At 47.0% G+C, this 21585-nt stretch overlaps 1 protein-coding gene across 1 annotated transcript in view; it reads left to right on the top strand.

Annotated features, from left to right (window-relative positions):
* Positions 1-19401: 19401 nt before the first annotated feature.
* Positions 19402-21585, top strand: part of KATNBL1 (katanin regulatory subunit B1 like 1) — a 141410-nt gene continuing 139226 nt past the window's right edge. Inside the window, exon 1 of the mRNA XM_078781011.1 lies at positions 19402-19702. The gene's annotated coding sequence lies outside the window, so the exon portion shown is untranslated. The remainder of the gene's footprint in view (positions 19703-21585) is intronic.

The following is a 21585-nucleotide window of genomic DNA, read 5'->3' as shown; positions in this document are numbered from 1 at the left end:
ACAGCACACTCACTCCTCGGCGCGCACTTTTTCCTCACACACCCCAGAGTCGGACATTCTCGCACACCTCCTCCTTCGCACACCGTACCTGTCGCACACTTCACCAACGGCCTCTCACGAACACCCGGATCCAAATCAACCCCCAAGCCGACTGAAGCTCCCCTCACATCATATGCATTTCCGAATATATCGCCACTCACCTTGGCACCTCGTCGTCGCACCTCCTTCGCCACCTGCAAACTCTTTATTTGGTTAGCGAGCACATCATCACGATTTGAGCACCGACCTTGTACATATTCCATCACCTCCTCCTGTATTTCTCTCTTAGTTTCTGTCCGTCTCTTCTTAATTTCACTCACCCCCTCTTCCACCTCCTTTAACTTTTGCTTCACCTCTTTTATTTCCCGGTGCGTCTCCTCTATCTCGTCCTCTAAGGCTACCTTGACCGTCTCTATTTGCGTCCTCACCTCCCGGTCCTTCGTCTCCATTACTTCTGTCACCTCGTCCAACCTCGTTGTCAGTCCCTCACGTACCATCTGACATTGCCTCTGTGTCGCTATCAAGTCATTTTTAATGTCGTTTTGTGTCGCTTTTAACCCTCCTAGTACCGCAGTGTTCCTTTGAACCTGCTCCACTAACTCCGTCTGTCCCACCATCAGCTGTTCCACCTCCTGCGTCAGGTCTTCTATGCCCCCTTGTAACCTAGCCGTATTATTCCTCACCTCTTTCTCCATACGCTTTTCACCTCGCTTTACCTCCTCGCGTACCCCCGAGACCTCCTCACTTACACCTCGTCGTATCTCCTCCTTCATCTCCTCCCTCTCTTTTGTAGATGCCACCCTCATCTGTCCCAATTCATCCCTCTGAGCATCCAGTTTGGTTTCTACCCCGATTTTCACCTCCTCTATCTGCTCTCCCATTTGTTTAATTTCTCGGGCGGATTGCTCCCCTATTTCCCGCAATTTGTCTTCCATCCTATCTTCTAGCCCCCTCAACCCATTCTTCACCCCCTCTATCTGATTCTCCTGGGCAGCCATTCTATTTTCCACCCCCGTTAACCCATGTTTCACCTCTTTTATCCCGTTGTCTAACCCCTCAAATTTATTGTCTAGCTTCTTAAAATTATTGTCTAACCTAAAAATTATTGTCCAATAACTATTATTGTCTAATTATTGTCTAAAATTTGGTCTCGCGAGATCTCGGAGACGGTGGGAGGGATTTTCGAAGCTCCACACGGTCTCCACGTTTTTCGAAGTTAAGTCTGTTCACAATTGTATTTTGTCGAAACTGTATTTATCTTTCGGTGTGTGAAGTTATTGTGTGCAACTTTGGTTGTTTCTCGGTGTTTATCTTTCATAAATTGATCGTCTGTTTGCCGTGTCGCGAGCAAGGCCTTTGCCGCGTCGCGAACGATTTGAAATCGAAGTTAAGTGATTGTTCCCATTTGTATTTTCGTTAAAACTGTATTTATTTATGGTGTTGTACGTATATTGTGTCCCGACGAAGATTTTTCGGTGCAAATCTTTCATACCTGTATTGAAAATCGTGTTAATTCGTGTCGTGTCTTGAGGCCTTGTACAGTGTGCACTGTACAACCTTGAGGCTTTGTTTTTCTCTCAGCGGTCCGTCTTTTGTGATCCAATAACTTTCGTTCTCTGTATTCCCAGTCTTTTCACCCATAGCCTACTTCCTTGTGTAAATCTCAACTCAAAAAAAAAAAAAAAAAAAAAAACATTTCCTTCTCTGTTCTCATTCGTTTATTCATTCTTATTCGTTCGTTCGTTCTTCGACCACGTGTTTCTCCCCCATTTCCCCAGATAGTTTTCACTCATTAACCTTCAATGTTTACACTTTCCCCTCAAGTTATGTATTCTGTCATATTTTATAACACCTTTTTCTTCTTCTTCTTTAAAAGGCTGCTTTCGACTTGCTCACCAAATCAATTCATCCCAAAAAAAAATCCATCTCCTATAGTGCCTTTTTTCTACATTCCCTAAACTCTCCTGCACTCCATCCTCCATCCAGCGTCCTTAAACGTATTTTTAACTCGAAGGTCACAAGAAACTCATTTTGCAATAAATGTTCGTTTCCCATAAATCGTACACTTTCAAAAATCCAATCTCACCCCTCCCCTCCAAATCTTCCCCATAACCCCTCCCCTCCAAATCTTCCCCATCACCCCTCCCCTCCAAATCTTCCCCATCACCCATCCCTTTCAAATCTCCCCCCTTGCCCCCTCCCTCCTAAACTACCCCCTCACCCCTCCCCGCCAAGACGCCCCCTCGCCCCTCCCCTCCTAGACTCCTGCCTCACCCCTCCCCTCCAAATCTCCCCCATATCCCATCCCTTTCAAATCCCTCCCCTTGTCCCTTCCCTCCCAAACTCCCCCCTCACCCCTCCCCTTCAAATCTCCCCACCCTCATTGCTTCTCAATTTCCCCCCTCTCACTCCCCCTCCTCAAAGCGTCCTCCCCGCTTCTTCCCCCTTCAAACTCTCACCTCCATCTCCCCCAACCTTCTGCCTCGCTCTTCCCCCTCCTCAAATAACACCTCATTGTGGCTCACCCAATCACCATCAAACCTTTTGTCCGCCCCATCCTTCCCTTTCTCCGAGCTATTCTGAAATCTCTGACACACCTTCAACAGCTCTCCCTACCTCTTCCACCTCTTCCACATCTTACCCTACCCCTCCTCCCCCCTGTTCTGTATCTGATGCTCCCCCTTCCTCTTCATTAACGGTATGGACCTCAAACATCCGGGGCCTTCATTCAAACTTAACTGATCTCTCCATACAGGTTGCTTCTGTCAAACCAGACGTGATCTGCTTAACAGAAACTTTCCTCCTTTATGATGTCTCTGATTCCATAGTATCTCTCCCGGGCTACTCCCTCCTCTGGTATGATAGACCTGAGCCTCGTCCTGGAGGCGGGGTTGCTATCTTTATCAAAAACTCTCTTCCTCACTCGCCCTGCACTGCACTCTCTCCACCTCACCCACAGGAATACCTCTGGCTACGGCTTCCCCTTTGTTCCCACCTCTTGTTCATATGTGTGTTGTACCGTCCACCAAACAGTGATGACTCCATCTACATCTCGCTGTCTGATGATATGGACCAACTTCTATCTACTCATCCCAACTCTCTCTTCCTCATATGTGGTGATTTCAACTGTCATCATGCCAGTTGGCTGGGTGTGGGTACCTCTCTCACCAGCCATGGCTCCTCAGCAAAGGACTTCTGCGACTCACTGGGACTGACACAATCTGTCAATTTCCCGACCCGGATCTCAGTCAACGGAACATCTTCTCTTCTGGACTTGGTTATGACTAACTTCCCTGAAAATGTCTGCTGCTCTTCTTCTGCTCCGATCGGATCATCTGATCATGTCCTTGTTAAAGTGGACATCTCTCTGACCATCCTCAGGGAGCCTGCTCAGCGTCGACGAGTCTGGCATTTCACTCAGGCCAACTGGCACGGTCTTCAAGCAGCCATCAATCATCTGGACTGGTCTCCCATCTCTACCACCTCTGACATCAACTCATCCTGGGAATTCTTCCAAAGTAAATTGCTCTCTCTCATGCACAGATTTATCCCATCTCGTCTTCAGTTGTCATACCCTTCCTCCCGTCCATGGTACACGGAATCTTGTGGTGAGGCTGTTGCCCAGAAACAACTTGCCTTCGTCTCCTGGAAAGCAAATCCAACGGAAGGAAATCTCATTTCCTTTCACAAAGCCCGAAACAAGTGTGTGTCCACCCTCAGGAGAGAAACAATATCTCTCCGTTCTCAAGACCGAACTCTCTTATCTGTCTCCCTCTTCCAAATCCTGGTGGCGTCTGGTCAAATCCATTTCTGGTGTTTGTTCCCCCTCCATCCCCTCCCTTACCTCAAACGGCTACACAGCTGACTCCGCACGTGAAAAAGCTGAATGCCTCAACTCTGTGTTTGCCTCTAAATCTTGTGTCCCAAACCCATCCCTCTCTGTACCCACCATACCCAGTCGTACCCTGCTGCTCCTGGACTCCGTGTCCTTTCCTCCTGACAAGGTGGAAAAGTTTCTGTCAACCCTCGATTCTGATTCTGCAACTGGACCCGACGGCATCAGCCCACGGGTCCTAAAATCCTGCTCTGCTGCTCTATCTCACCCTCTCTCTGTTCTCTTCACCCTCTCTTTTGCTCAAGGTCAACTGCCATCTGCTTGGAAATCAGCCAACATCACCGCTTTGCACAAAAAAGGTGCAAAAACAGATCCTAGCAACTACAGACCAATCAGCCTTCTCCCAATTATCAGCAAAGTCATGGAATCCATCATTGCTTTGGATATGAAATTTTTCCTCTTCTCCAATGGCTTGATCTCTGATCATCAATTTGGTTTCAGACCAGGTCACTCTACTCTGGACATGCTGCTTCTGCTGTCTCAACAATGGATGGAGGTCCTCAATGCCAAACAGGAAATTAGAGCTGTCTCCCTCGACATATCACGTGCCTTCGACACGGTCTGGCACCCCGCTCTGCTCACCAAACTCTCCTCCTTTGGTATCCATGGAAATCTCCACGCATGGCTGGCGGACTTTCTCTCTAGTCGTCGTCAACGTGTGGCCCTGAATGGGTTTCTCTCATCTCCTCTTCCTGTTCAGGCTGGAGTTCCCCAAGGCAGTGTTCTGGGCCCCGTGCTTTTTCTGGTCTTCATCAATGATCTCTCTGACTCTCTCGAAAATCCTCTCTATCTCTTTGCTGATGACTCCACTCTCTGCCGCTCCATTCCTCTTCCCTCAGATGGGCAGTCTGCTGCCTCCTCACTCTCTGAAGACCTGGACAAAATCACAGACTGGTCAAACAAGTGGAACATGTCTTTCAATCCTGACAAATCTCACACTCTTACTATGTCTCTCCGAAAAGATCGACTGGACAACCCTCCCATCTACTTTCTCAACAATCCTCTCCAAGAAGTTCTGTCGCTCAAGATTTTGGGTCTCACTATCTGCCATGATCTTTCTTGGGAAAACCACATTTCCAAGCTGGCCTCCAAAGCCAGTCGCCGACTGGGCATCCTCCGTCGTGCGAAGTCCTTCCTCGGCACACCTGAGCTCCTCACCACATACAAGGCTTTCATCCGCAGCTCAATGGAATACTGTTCTCCCCTATGGGCCGGTGCTCCTGCCTCACACCTAGCTCGGCTTCACGCTGTTGAAACCAAAGCTTTCAGAATTATTGGAATCTCCCGCGATGAAGCTGTCTCTGAGGGCCTTTCACTCACTCACCGCAGGCAGGTAGGTGTTCTTTCTGTCTTCTTCCGACTCCTCTCCGGCCTTGCACCCCCAGCTCTCTCTGTGCTCTGTCCCCCAAATATTCCTACAGGTCGCACAAGATCTGCCAGCAACCCTCTGATGGTTAAACTGCCGAAATCTCGGCTCTCTGCTCACCTTCACTCTTTCATTCCTCTTTTCTCCCGCCTCTGGAACAAACTCCCTCACTCCCTTCAATCCCACTCCTCCCTCCAGGTCTTTAAAACAGCTGTTCACCACCATCTCTTATCTTCCCCCATCCAAAACCTTGATCTTTTCTACCCCCGCTAATTCACCCCAGATCCACCTTGTTTGAAATTCCAACTTCTTTCCTGGAAGTCCTGGCAGTGTCCATATGTTTTATACCTCTCCCACCGCCCCCTTCCCATGCCCCCCCCCCCCCAAAGCCCTCGCCCTCTCTCAGATCCGTCGATGTCTCCATGTCTCTCGGTCCCTGCTCTCAAATGTTGTGTTTGTGTCCTTCCCCCTCTCTCCCCATCTTGTCTACCGCTCCCGATGTTATATGTTTTATGTGTCGGTTTGTCTTTCTGTGTGATTAATGTTCGCTCTTTCACGAGCCTCGATCTTGTATACAAAAAAAAAACAAAAAAAAACAAACCCCTCAAAATTATTGTCTAGCTTCTTAAAATTATTGTCTAACCCCTCAAAATTATTGTCTAGCTTCTTAAAATTATTGTCTAACCCCTCAAAATTATTGTCTAACTTCCCAATTTGGGCATTGGTACCCCTCACCTCGTCCCTCATTGCCCCCATCATTCTGTTTTCTATCCCTTTGAAATTATCGTCTGCTTTTACCATAAAGGCCATCATCTGTTTCATAAACAGGTCCAAATTCATTGGCATCTCGGGTTCGGCTGCCGCGACCACGGGCGCGGCTAAATTTGGTGCCGCAACAACCATGTGCGCGAGGACGCCATTTTGTGCACCTGATACCCCCTCAACCACATTGCCAATGTTCTCCTCCTCTCTTTCCTCCACATACATTTCCCCGAGGTCCTGGGTCGATTCTACCACGTCTATCTCTCCCACCGACATCCCGTCGCCTTGACCAGCCATGGCGCGATTTCAAAATTCGGGTTTTGTAAAACAAAACAAATTTCAGTATCTCGTAATTTTGAGCGCGTTAAGCGCGCTTCGGGTCCGTTCCCGCTCCCGACACCAATTGTTACGGTCCGCGGTTAAGGATGTTGTTTGCCGAGCGGAGGCACCGCGGCCGAACAGTTTTCCCCGACTAAACCCGATTCCCGAACGTTGGCCGGATCGCGCCACAGATATTCAATTTGGAAACCTCTAAAGCAGGGGTCAGGAACCTTTTTGACTGGGAGAGCCATAAAAGCCAAATATTTCTAAATATATTTCATTGAGAGCCATATAGTATTTTTAACGTATAATAAATTAAATATGTCTTACTTTTAATGCGACTTCTGGTGCTGCATGGTTTTGCTGATGGCCTTGTCGTCTGGTTCATACGTGGTGAGGTTGAGCTTCATGCAGGCGTTGAGGCTTCCATCAGTTAAACGTGAGCGTAGGTTGGTCTTAATGTTCCTCATATGCGAGAATGACTGCTCACATGCATATGTAGAGCCAAACATGGTCAATACGGCAATACTCACACGCTGCATTGTGTGGTATGTCACAGGAAGCTCGTTCCATGGTTTAAGAATCAGCTGGTCTTCAGGTTGAAGATTTTTCATTTCTGTCCACTTGTGTTCCCTCGCCAGCTCTGCTCGCTGTCGCGCAAGACTTTCCAACTCTCCATTAAGTGACTTGAACTTACTCATCCACATGTCTGATGCCTTCAGGTCAGCAACTTCCAGCTCAAAGTCTCCGATAGAGACCCCGGGGATGCATGTCAGGTCGATTTTGTCCACTGCACACATGTGGATGAGTGATGAACTTGAAAAGACCAGTGCGCGCACGAAATTCTCCAAAACGTGCTTTGAATGACTGCAGGAGATTGGACGTAAAGCCAGCTAGCTGCTGGAGATCCAGATGTTGAGTGGAGTCACTTGCTAAGCATGCATCTCTAAATTGTTGCAGTCTTTCAAAGTGCAGAAGACGACCTGTTTCAATGTCCCTGAGAAAGACTTCCAGCTTTCTTTCAAATGCAAACACTGCTTGTTGAAGGGATGAGATTGTATTTCCAATACCTTGCATTTTCACATTGAGCTGGTTCAGATGGCCAGTTATGTCCACGAGATAGTGAAACTGCAGGAGCCAGTCAGTGTTGTCTAGCTCAGGATGCTTGACGCCTTTCATTTCAAGAAAAGTCCGGATTTCACTCAGGCAAGCTGCAAAACGGCTGAGCACCTTCCCCCTTGATAACCAACGCACGTTGCTGTGTAAAAGCAGACCGGGATAATGATTCCCAACTTCTTCTAACAGAGCTTTAAACTGGCGATCATTTAAAGCTCGGGCAACAATAAAGTTGACCACTCGAATGACCAGCAACATCACCTCACCAAGCTCCTGGCCACACGTCTGAGCGCAAAGCGCCTCCTGGTGCAGGATGCAATGAAAACTTAGGATGGCTCTCTTTTCATGTTCACGGAGAAGCGCTACAAATCCTTTGTTCTTCCCCAACATACAGGGTGCACCATCAGTACAGACAGAAATAAGTTTATCCATCGGTAGTTTTTTTTCTTTAGCAAACTCCATGAAAGACGTGAATAAATCCTCTCCTCTTGTTGTCCCTTTCATTGGCAAAACAGCCAAGCTTTCCTCACGCAGTGTGTCACCTGCAGCATACCTGGCAATTATACTGCACTGAGATAGATGGCTAACGTCTGTTGACTCATCTAACGCGAGAGAAAAGTATGTCCCGGCGTTTATGTCCTTAATTTGTGTTTCCTCGACTTGATTTGCCATCATGATGCTACGATCGTGCACAGTTCTTGCTGACAGGGGCATGTCTTTTATTCGTTTGATTATCTTGTCTTTATTTGGGAAGTCATCAAACAGTTCATTGGCCACATCAAGCATGAATGTTTTGGCATACTCGCCATCTGTGAATGGCTTTCCATTCCTTACTATTGCCAAAGCACCCGCAAAGCTAGCGGAATTCCCGTCACCTTGCTTGGTCCACACACGTAGTTGCTGCTGACTCGTCTGCACTCTCCGCTGTAGCTCCTCGCATGCCCTTTTCCTGCTGTCCCCCGCTGGATATTTCGATGCAAATGAAGCATGGTGCGTATCGAAGTGCCGCTTTATATTTGACCGTTTCATCGATGCAATTTTATCATTGCATATTAGACATACTGCAGATCCTGCTCTCTCACCAAATGCAAATTCCTCTGTCCACGCAGCCTGGAATGCACGGTAATCATCGTCTTTTTTTCTTTTCGCCATCTTTTCCGTTACAAGGGTTGAAGCGGATAAACTAGTTGGCTATCTGATAAAATTGATTTCTTCACCTTTACAATGACGCGGACATGCTCGCGAGCCATTGGTTCCCGACCCGACCCACGGGTGACCCGTGACCCGTGAAATTTATCTTCAAAACTAATTTCTGTTTACTTTAAAATGACACAGTGTTATTAAGAAATATCACAAGTATTTTAAAATCAGTTCCAAACGGATTTTTTTTTTTTTTTTTTCAACTCAAAATTGTCTGGGAGCCATATGCTGTCACCGGAAGAGCCATATATGGCTCGCGAGCCATAGGTTCCCGACCGCGGCTCTAAAGCGACCGAATGTAAAGAGGAAGAAGAAGACGTACAGAAGAGTAACGGGATTTATTATTTACACACACAAGCAAAAGGAGCAGTCAAAGTTATTTACAGGGAACATGGAAAAAGCAGGTGACACAGTGAAAATACTAGCTTATACAAACTTAATTAAATACCCATGACAGAACAAACAGAACAAACTCACGTACACAAGAAGGATGGAATGGCAGGAATGAATGCTGGAAGGAGGAATGGGAAGGTTCAGCTGGGGCAGATGGTTCGGGCTTGATCCCGCACGGGACGTCGGCTGGACCTCGACGGCCACCGATGCCACCGCTATCTGGTTCCCGCGGGGTAACGGGTTGAAGCTGCCTGGTGGAGTCAACGCTGCTTGTGGAGCCAAAGCTGCTTCTCTGGCTCACCTCAGGGCGCGTCTGCCGTCTCTGGCGCAACTGCTTGTAATTGACCTTGAACCTTCTCTCTTTTCAAAGCGCATCTGGATCTTCTTACACAGTACCTTGCGCGCGCGCTTTTATCACGCCTCCGGCGATCAAGCCGCCGGCCTTCAGGACACACCCATTGGTGTGCTCACCTCGGCCCTGGTTGGTCGCGCGACCCTCTGGCTCCGCCCTTGATGACGACGGGCGGGCACGCCTTTCTTCCCCGACCCGAGCACATGTTCAATGGTGGTTTTGGAGGGGATGTAATATTGGCAATCGAGGCTCGGCCATGACGAAAGGGGAAATGGAGGTTTTGGGAATGGGAACGAAGAATGAAGGGAATCTATCTTATTTCACTTGGTGCAATGGAGTGTCATTTTAATGGAAGACAAAGCCTTAACCTAATACACAGAATAAGGAAATAAACTACTGAACAAGGGTATTATTGTGTCCTTCAATGTATGCGTTATGGAATTAACTACTGGAACGCCCTTTGACCTTTATACACACTGGAGCAAGGAGGGCTCAGACTAAAACAATAATTCACAACCATTTACTATACAATACAACACAATAAAAAAAAACTCAATCCTCATATCCGCAACAATATCTTAACGGAAAAGCAAAAGCGAATTTTAAATATATATCGACACGTTGCTGTCGGTGTCATGTTGGGCGGTGTATGATACACCATGACGCGATTTTAAAAAATATATCTCTGCATTTTCCCGCGTGTGTGGAATGTTCTCAATTATTGCTGACACCGAGTCTAAAACCATCGATAAAAATGAAATCATATGGTGAGTTAGATTGGAGATAAAGGCGTGAGAGAGACTCAATGGCCTTGAAGTTACAGGCGTTTGAGAATTCATTTCGTTCTATAAACGGCAACTTTCATTGGATTTTCTTCCCGTTTTTTTTCAACCGAGTCTAAAACTATGTTAGCGACTGTGAAAAATGAAATGATATATCGAATTTGATTTGAAATAAAACTGGGAGAGAGAGCAAGACACCACGGGCCTACAAAACAGGCCTCAAAGCTATGCGAGTTAATAAAATGGTGGATATTTGTTTATAATTATATGAAGCCACTCCCAGAATGGGTGGAGTTATGGGTGGAGCTACTCTGCAAACCGAGTAAGCCACACCCCGGACAGACACCCAACAAACAGACAGACAGAATCATCTACGGCTATTATAATATATATATATATATATATATATATATATATATATATATAGATATATATATACATAGATATATATATATATATATATATATATATATATATATATATATATATATATATTATATATATATATATATATATATATATATATATATATATATATATATATATATATATATATATATATTGTTGCGGTTTTAGAACCCACACTTTTGTAAATTAATAACTCTTGTAAATATGACATTAAAGGTTGAAGGTAGCACCCTTAGTTAGGCCACAGCAACACGTAGGCCACCATAGGAACTCAGTTATTTCATTATTATGTGTTTTAGTTAAGGCAGTGTTTCCAATAGTTGAATCTGCGTTGCATCAATCAAATAAGGAGTAGGCCCTTTCGTCCATTTTGCGACCTCTCTCTCCAAGCGCCGCCATTACGTGCCTTGTTAGCAGCGTTCGCTGCCATTGAGCTGAAGCTCGCTCTAACCGACGCCATTAACCATGCGGTCAGGCTCGAGGAAGAAGGGGGCGGAACGCCAAGAAGAAGGTGTGGCCACGTCAACTCACCATCAGGGCGTGGCCGGTAAGCCCTCACCAACCAACCAGGGCTGAGGTGAGATCGCTGGCGGGCGTGGTTTTGGAGCGCGCGGAGTAATCTTGGCTCGCGTTATATAAGCGCGAACGAAAAGCCCTTTCAGAGGACTGCGTGAGAGAGCTCGCCTACAGGAGGACTTGTTCAGCGGCGCTCTTGTAACAGGACTTGTTCAGCGGCGCTCTTGTAACAGGACTTGTTCAGCGGCGCTCTTGTAACAGGACTTGTTCAGCGGTGCTCTTGTAACAGGACTTGTTCAGCAGCGCTCTTGTAACAGGACTTATACGGCGGCGCTCTTGTAAAAATGACCTACTGGGAAACGCACATTACAAACGAACTTGGGAGGACTCACTCGCTAGCACTTGTAAAGAGAACTTGAGAGAGAGAGAGAGAGCGTTTGGCACGACCATACGTTTATTACGTACAAAGGACACGAGCTTCCCCCCGCCATATGTGAGGTCCGGTCGCGTTCCAACTATGCGCGAAGCTGCCTGCCGGGTTTCGCCCGCGGGACCGGAGCCTGGACGGAGTCGACTGGAGCCTGGACCATCTACCTGGACTTTCCACCCTACCAGCTACAATCCCCGTGTGAGTCTGTCTGTTTGTCTGGGATCGTAGAATAAGACTGTTATAAGACTGCCCTGTGTCCTTCTCCTTCTTCTTCTTCCTGTACATTCTTTCCTTTCCTCTTCTTTTTGGTTTGTAAATAAATTACCTTGTTCTTTGTTGGGACGGCCAGCTAAAAAGACAAGGGGATTAACCCCCCCTTGATAAGGGGAGAGCCGACCCCTGAGATCCGTAACAATATATATATATATATTGTCGTGTCAACCCTGTAGTGAACACCGCAGGGTGACGGATGACCAAAACGTGCTTTACTCCGTGGCGTATACCCAACTTGGCAGTGGTGATATGCGTGGGGTGAACGGTAGCTAGGGCTTACCTGTACCGAGTTGACTGGGCTTCCTCGAACCCACCACGAATAAACGAGACAGAACACAAGGTAACATGCAACAGATAATGGGTTTATTAAAATAATGCAAGGGGAAAACGAAAGATAAGTTAAACTAAGATTCCTAAATGAGGGGCCCTCCACTCAGACTCAAAGACACGAACAAGGGAAAAATAAACGAAAATAAATGTTCATTGTCCTGCAGCCACTTAGCTTTGATCTCAATGAGGTTTTGGTGGGGTTCACGGGTCCCGCGTCCCTGCGCGGGAAAACACGCGTTGGCACGAAATCGCGTCCACAGCCAGCTGCCGGCGCGGGGCAAACAGGCAGGAGCTCCTCCCTTGGTCCTTCTCGTTTGGCTGCACCGAGCTCTGACTGTCGCAAACCGCTGCCTCTCACCAGCCCCTTCCCAGCAGCACACACAAACCAAAGCAGCCGCAGCCGAGCAACCCGAAACCAGCCAGCGACGGTCCGCCACCAATGCCAGAACAGAGAGAGAGAGGGAGGGAGGGACACATCCTCCTTTGTGCCTCGCTGACATCACACTCAACCAATCCTGACGTCTTGTCACCATCTCATCTCCACGACCAATCATCCCCCTTCGGGGCGGTGCCTCACGGCCTACTTGATGCCCAATGACGAAGCTCGGGGCGTGGCCTGTCAATTACGGTCATTTGAGGCGGAGTCTAGCCGTCCTTCGGGAATGTTCGGCTGGGCGGGGTGTACTTGCAGGTCGTAATGTATGGGTACTGTCGGCGATTAAGGTTGTTGCTGTAATGGCGGCCCTTTTTAGATGAAATAAAACATAAGGGAAAATCACAGGGGCAATTACACACTGGAGATTATTCATAAGCCCTACCTACTTAGCATAGCACCACCCCTCGTATGGAGACACATATACGATCTTACTGGACAGTCGGCCTAACTTAGATACATGGAGGTTTCTTCTTCGCGACATTCGGGGCACGCTAACCGATACAATTGTATCTCGACTAAAGTATTTCATTACCTACCCCCACACACGTAACAATATGTATGTATATATACAGTGCATTCAGAAAGTATTCAGACCCCTTGACTTTTTTCACATTTTGTTATGTTGCAGCCTTATGCTGAAATCGTTTAAATTCTTTTTTTCCCTCATCAATCTACACCCAATACCCCATAATGACAAAGAGAAAACAGGATTTTAGAAAGTTTTGCAAATTTATTAAAAAGAAAAAACTGAAATATCACATTGACATAAGTATTCATACCCGTTGCTATGACACTTGAAATTTAGTTCAGGTGCCTCCCATTTCTCTTGATCATCGTTGAGATGTTTCTTCACCTTGATTGGAGTCCACCTGTGGTAAATTCAATTGATTGGATATGATTTTGAAAGGCACATACCTGTCTAAATAAGGTCTCACAGCTGACGATGCATATCAAGGCAAAAACCAAGCCATGAGGTCGAAGGAACTGCCTGCAGAGCTCAGAGACAGGATTGTGTCGAGGCACAGATCTGTGGAAGCCTACAAAAAAAATCTCTGCTGCATTGTAGGTTCCCAAGAGCACAGTGGCCTCCATAATTCTTAAATGGAAGAACTTTGGAACAACCAGGACTTTTCCTAGAGCTGGCCGCCCGGCCAAACAGCAATCGGGGGAGACGGGCCTTGGTAATAGAGGTGACCAAGAACCCGATGGTCACTCTGGCTGAGCTCCAGAGATCCTGTGTGGAGATGGGAGAAACTTCCAGTAGGACAACCATCACTGCAACACTCCACCGATCTGGGCCTTATGGCAGAGTGTTCTCTTACCAGATCTGGGCCCCGCCCGCATGATCGTCGCTCCACCGTCTTTCGTCAAGCAGGCAAATTCGGATCGTAAAGGAAGAGGTCCAACCGGGAACGAATGGCGAACAGGGAAGAGGTCCAAACTGAGACGAAAATCACGGGCAGAAGGGAGGTCCAGGCAGATTCCAGGAACGAGAAGGCAAGGGAAGAGCTCAAAATGCCGGCGAGCGAGCGGTTTTACTGGCGGTCTTCCTACATCAGCTCCCTTCCCCTCCAACCAGTGCGTCGCTTACTTGTCGCCTTTCGTGCCCTTTTTCGTCACTGGCGCTTCTCCTCCAACCATTGCGTAGCTTGTTGGTCGTTCGTTCGCGCCTTCCGCACTGATTGGCCATGGTCTTATCGGTTGGTGGCCAATCTGTGTCGCTTCTTTACCTTTCTCACCCCCAATCACGGAGAAGCTCTCTGCCCTTCCTTTGCCCAATCGCACATCCTCCCCTACTCTGCCAATCGGTGTGGTGTTTGTTGCTCGCCCCTCCCCCTGGCCAATCAAGAGCCCCTCTGGGCATGGCTCTCAGCCCGCCTTGCACGATGTTTGTCTTCCATGGCGCCGTTGTACGCGGCCGCTTCCTGCCTGTTTCTTCTGGTCAGTTTTATCGTCAGTCATTGTAAGGGGGGATTTAATTAATGTGTTGCACTAATGGGCATAACTAAGTGTCTATAAGAGTGCGTTGCCATACGGGACAAAGGGTAGATCACAGAGGTTTCACATAAAATGGAGTCTTAGCCTTATCCTTATTCTACCTATCACCGGATCATCCTTGTATGATCACAGGTACACACTTAATCCGACAAACCGCCTGAACACAGAACTTATTACAGGTGAGGTTCACTATCACGACAGCCGGACACCTACCTTATGCAGATCTACCTAAATCTAGATATTCCCCTACCCCAAAATTCATAACTATCTATAGCCGACGAAGCCGGTGTTGTGAATGAACGCGTACGTATTATGTTGAAAAGCCAGATTTTGCTGCATCCTTTGAGAATTTCGAAGCTTTGACGCACCAAATCCCTCCATGGAGGCCACCATCTTGCGAATGCGGAAGTATGCATAAAAAATTGCGAAAAAGTTCAATAGGAGTTTGTTTCACCCGTCTTTTTTTGATTCACATTCTTATGCACCTCTAATTTGTAATTAAAATACTTTAAGACCAACCTCGTTCCCCTGGCCCGCACGGGCCCTGGTTATCTTCAACGAAAATCGTCACCAAACACCGGAACCAATGAGATTCGAGCATTTCAAAAAACATTTCAAAAAATCTTTTTACCGCGTTTCGGAGGCTGAAAATGGCGTCAAATATTCTAAAATTGACGAAGAATTATTTTTTAGAAATCTAGTGGCCGGAGGGAATAGTTTTTCACGGCCGGAAATATCCAAAATTGAGACGGAATTCACCGAATTAATCAAGAAGGAAATTTTATAAATTTTAATCTCATCCAGAATGCAAATGGTGTCATTTTGAATGAGGTACGGTTTTTTTTTTTGTATACTGAATCGAGGCTCGTGAAAGAGCTAACATTTACTTCACAAACACATCGACCAGACAAACAAAATATATAAAAAGAGGGAGCGGAAGACAAGATGGGGAGAGAAGGGGAAGCACACAAACACAACATTTGAGAGCAGGGAGATGTGGAAGGGAGAGGGCTTGGGGGGAGGAGGCGTGGGAAGGGGGGGGGGGTGCGGGGCAGGGTGGGAAAGGTATAAAACACAAGGACACCAAGGACTTCCAGGACAGAAGTTGCTACCTAACCTACTGATGCCATAGTGATGGGTAAAATAGTGGCAAGAGGCTTTGGCTTCGCCGGTCATTGCGGCTTTGCAGTCGGGTACTAGTACTTCGTTCGTTCCAGGTGAGCTAACCAGGCCCTACAAATAGAAACCAAACTCTACCTTGGAGACAGACTAGAGACACAAAGAGAGAAACTGAGGAAGGAGGTCGGTCAAATACAGCAGTTCAGGAAAGGAAACAGACACCCAAAATTCTTACACCCTTATACAGTGTAACGTGTAAAATGTTCCCAAAGGGGGGGATGCCATCCTCGCTGAATTCTTACACCATTACACAGTGTAACGTGTAAAATGTTCCCAAAACTAACAAAGAGAATCAAAAGAATAAAAAACAAACACAAATCGAAGACAAAGACCTCGAGTGCTTGGGTACTGAAAACAAACTCAAAATAGAAATGATAGCAAGGAGGATAAAAACTATGAAGAAGGAAACAACAGATGAAAACAAAACCACGTTTGAAAGCAACACAAAGAGATTTTACCGTGAATTGGGGAAACAAAAATAGAATGTGCCAATTCCCCCTGAAAAAGAAAAACTCGAAAAATTCTCAATCAGAAATCAACAAGTTAGACATCAAAACAAGAAAACTCCTCACCATCCACAAAATGTTTAACAAAAACCAGTGCATCCCGAGAATGTACCTGTCGAGACAAGAGGGAGTGGCCTGATGCAACTCAACCAGGTGCACAGAGCGACGAGTGTAGGACTAGCTGAGTATGTGAAATGCTCAACAGACTATCGGATGCAATTTGTAAACGAACATGAAAACAACAAACCTGAAAAAGTATCCCGAACTCACCTTGCAAATAATTCCCAAAAACAGGTGCGAATAGAAGATGCCGCACAGGAAAATGAAAGAGCAACAAATACAGTCCCAACAATTGCAAAAAAGACAAAATAAATGTATAACAAGTACAAAAAGTTTTAATTAAAACAAAAGCCGCGTCGATGTTACACAATGCCTAGATGCAGCTGTGCCTATAACGTCGATGTTATAGGCACAGGACATTCCTATTGATTCGATTACTTGATCTTATTTTTGTGCAAAGTGAAAATATATCTCGGCAATTTCCCGTGTGTGGCGACGAATTTTTAATATATCTCGGCATTTTCCCATCTGTTATTTCAGGCGGTGTATGACTGACCATGCCGCGATTTAAAAAATATATATCTCGGCAATTTCCCGTGTGTGGCGACACGTGAACGAAGCTATGCTCCTCTCTCCACATTATTGTGACGACGTATAAATTAAATATTTCATCGTGACGATTGTCATCAAATGGACGAATTTTTAATATATCTCGGCATTTTCCCGTCTGTTATTTCGGGCGGTGTATGACTGACCATGCTGCGATTTAAACAAAATATATATATCTCGGCATTTTCCCGTCTCTTATTTCGGGCGGTGTATGACACCATGCCGCGATTTAAAAAAAAAAAATCTCGATGGACTTGAAGTTACAGGCCTTTGAGAATTCATTTCGTTCTATAAAGGGCAACTTTCATCGGATTTTCTTCCCGTTTTTTTTCAACCGAGTCTAAAACTATGTTAGCGACTGTGAAAAATGAAATGATATATCGAATTTGATTTGAAATAAAACTGTGTGAGAGAGGAAGACACCACGGGCCTACAAAACAGGCCTCAAAGCTATGCGAGTTAATAAAATGGTGGATATTTGTTTATATGAAGGCTCTCCCAGAATGGGTGGAGCTATGGTTCCCAGAATGGGTGGAGCTTTGAGGTTTTGTCTTCTCTGCAAGAACAAGAACAAGAAGAAGAACAACAACAACAACAGCAGAGGGCACTCTATGAGCAGCGTCTGCGACGCGGCTAAAAATAATTATCAAGAAATATCCACCAACAACTGGGATAATGATAAAAGAGCAGAATGACAAAAGAGCAGGAGAATGACAAAAGAGCAGCACAGTACTTGATACTGGAGTCTGGAGTGAATATAGTGACTAAATTAGGAGAAATACAAAAAACAAACATTTAATGTACACACGTTGTGCAGCAGACATGTATGGTACATTCTACGTGAACATGCTACGTGCTAACGTGTACATGCTACGTGTACATGCGACGTGTACATTCTATGTGCTACGTGTACATTCTACGTGTACATGCTACGTGCTACGTGTACATGCTACGTGTACATGCGACGTGTACATTCTACGTGCTACGTGTACATTCTACGTGTACGTGCTACGTGTACATGCTACGTGTACATTCTACGTGTACATGCTACGTGTACATTCTACGTGAACATGCTACGTGCTAACGTGTACATGCTACGTGCGACGTGTACATGGTACGTGTACATGCTACGTGTACATTCTACGTGTACATTGTCGCGGATGTTCACTCTGCCAACGATCTGGACCCAAATAATAAAGTTGGTTCCATTTCATCATTTTGGTACGTAATAAATGGACAGGTAAATTTATGGTTTCAATTACGACCAAAAATAAATTACCGGTATGTGAAATAAACGGGAAAGACTTGATCTTCGCAAGTTTTATAAAAAATATCCCGAGTTCTTCACGCTCCAAATTAACAATGTTTGTTCTGGAATTTTATTGTGAAAAGGAAAGGCTCGAGGATAGTGTTATAGTAACTAAGATAAGTTTACGATTGAAAATCGATCGCTTTTCGCTATGAATTAGGTCGTGTAAACGTTTGGCGGAAATCACCTTCGTCCAGCATCGAGTGCCAACCAAGATGGCGCCCGGAAGCTACACCGCGCTCTTTGTCTTGTGAATGGCAATGATCATTCTCCATGAATTCAGTTCACGATCCATCCGAGCAATAGTAGCTTTCCGCCAGATCTAAAGGGGGGATGCCATCCTCACTGAACTCTTACACCCTTATACAGTGTAACATGTAAAATGTTCCCAAAGGGGGGGATGCCATCTTCGCTGAACTCTTACACCCTTATACAGTGTAACGTGTAAAATGTTCCCAAAGGGGGGATGCCATCCTCGCTGCACTCTTACACCCTTATACAGTGTAACGTGTAAAATATTCTCAAAGGGGGGGATGCCATCCTCGCTGCACTCTTACACCCTTATACAGTGTAACGTGTAAAATGTTCTCAAAGGGGGGGATGCCATCCTCGCTGCACTCTTACACCCTTATACAGTGTAACGTGTAAAATGTTCCCAAAGGGGGGATGTCATCCTCGCTGCACTCTTACACCCTTATACAGTGTAACGTGTAAGTTCCCAAAGGGGGGATGCCATCCTCGCTGCACTCTTACACCCTTATACAGTGTAACGTGTAAAATGTTCCCAAAGGGGGAATGCCATCCTCGCTGAACTCTTACACCATTACACAGTGTAACTTGTAAAATGTTCCCAAAGGGGGGGAATGCCATCTCGCTGAAATCTTACACCCTTATACAGTGTAACGTCTAAAATGTTCCCAAAGGGGGGATGCCATCCTCGCTGAATTCTTACACCCTTACACAGTGTAATTTGTAAAATGATCCCTGCGAATCTGCGTCGCCCTGTTATGCAACCATTTTGTCGAGACTTAAATGAGAGACAAACTACAATAAACCGATAACATTTGAGAGATGAGCTCCGATTAGATACAAATATGAACTCAAATTTTACGATTCCTCTCAGAGGAAGTATAAAAAGGAAGGAGGAGGAGGAAGAATAATCAGCCGGTTGATTTTTAACATATCACGATAGTCGTTCTCTGTATTCGTTCTGATGTGGAGAAATAGAATGAATAATGAAAAAGAGATGACTTCGAACACAGAAAGAACTAATGTCATGAGGAGGAAGGATCTGCAGCTGTAGAGACATTGTGCTGTGGCGGATGTAAGATACACAGCAAGGACATTTATGTTTGCGGCTGTTTATTCTTGGAGCTTTTGACGCAGTTACTCCTCATGAAGGTAACGACGTGTGGCCGCGAGGTGAGTCCATGCCCGACAAGTACAAGTGCAAGTACAAACCTCTCACCGTCACCGTTAAGTATCGTCTTGGGTAACGTGGTGGCTGTAGATTTTCACTCCACCCCACCTCGGCTTACCCTTCCTCACCTCTCTATCCTACCTCTCCACCCTACCTAAGGCCAACCCTACCTCCCCCTCGCTCTTCCCTACCTCCACTCGCTCTTCCCTACCTCACCTCGCTCTTCCCTACATCACCTCGCTCTTCCCTACCTCACCTCGCTCTTCCCTACCTCACCTCGCTCTTCCCTACCTCACCTCGCTCTTCCCTACTTCACCTCGCTCTTCCCTACATCACCTCGCTCTTCCCTACCTCACCTCGCTCTTCCCTACCTCACCTCGCTCTTCCCTACCTCACCTCGCCCTTCCCTACCTCATCTCGCCCTTCCCTACCCCACCTCGCCCTTCCCTACCTCACCTCGCCCTTCCCTACCTCACCTCGCCCTTCCCTACCTCACCTCGCCCTTCCCTACCTCACCTCGCCCTTCCCTACCTCACCTCGCCCTTCCCTACCTCACCTCGCCCTTCCCTACCTCACCTCGCCCTTCCCTACCTCACCTCGCCCTTCCCTACCTCACCTCGCCCTTCCCTACCTCACCTCGCCCTTCCCTACCTCACCTCGCCCTTCCCTACCTCACCTCGCCCTTCCCTACCTCACCTCGCCCTTCCCTACCTCACCTCGCCCTTCCCTACCTCACCTCGCCCTTCCCTACCTCACCTCGCCCTTCCCTACCTCACCTCGCTCTTCCCTACCTCACCTCGCTCTTCCCTACCTCACCTCGCCCTTCCCTACCTCACCTCGCCCTTCCCTACCTCACCTCGCCCTTCCCTACCTCACCTCGCCCTTCCCTACCTCACCTCGCCCTTCCCTACCTCACCTCGCCCTTCCCTACCTCACCTCGCCCTTCCCTACCTCACCTCGCCCTTCCCTACCTCACCTCGCCCTTCCCTACCTCACCTCGCCCTTCCCTACCTCACCTCGCCCTTCCCTACCTCACCTCGCCCTTCCCTACCTCACCTCGCCCTTCCCTACCTCACCTCGCCCTTCCCTACCTCACCTCGCCCTTCCCTACCTCACCTCGCCCTTCCCTACCTCACCTCGCCCTTCCCTACCTCACCTCGCCCTTCCCTACCTCACCTCGCCCTTCCCTACCTCACCTCGCTCTTCCCTACCTCACCTCGCTCTTCCCTACCTCACCTCGCTCTTCCCTACCTCACCTCGCTCTTCCCTACCTCACCTCGCTCTTCCCTACCTCACCTCGCCCTTCCCTACCTCACCTTGCTCTTCCCTACCCCACCTCGCTCTTCCCTACCTCACCTCTCCTCACTCCACCCCACCCCACTTCACTCCCTCTCACCTCGTCTTATTTGTAGAACGAAGTGGCTGTAGATTTTGTCTCCATTGCAAAACAATTACAACATTAGTAATTATGCTGATGCGAGTTTGAGGTGAAATATTTTCTGAGCTTTACTCTGTGACCATGGATGATGTGACGTGGACGACGTGACGTGACGTGACGGCGACGTGACGTGGACGACGTGACGTGATGAGCACATGGATGTTGTGTTATGGACGATGCGACGTGGACGTTGTGACTTGCTCAGTTTCCACCAGACGTAGTGCTTTGCATTCAGGACAAAGAGTTCAATGTTCGTCTCATCAGGACCACAGAATCTTTGGCTTCATGCTCTGAGTCTTTCACGTACCTTTTTGCACACTCCAGGTGTGCTATGATGTGGCTTCGGTCTGGCTATTTGATCAGGACCCTCCATCTACTGTTTAAGACTCTTGTTAGTCCCCACCAGGAGTATGGGAATTACCTCTGACACCAGAGATTCAAACTAGC

Source organism: Myxine glutinosa, chromosome 6 (assembly GCF_964187855.1).
Source record: "Myxine glutinosa chromosome 6, kmMyxGlut1.1, whole genome shotgun sequence".
Taxonomy (NCBI): domain Eukaryota; kingdom Metazoa; phylum Chordata; class Myxini; order Myxiniformes; family Myxinidae; genus Myxine; species Myxine glutinosa.
The sequence above is the reverse complement of the archived record's forward strand: the minus strand, read 5'-3'. Positions and strand labels throughout refer to the sequence as shown.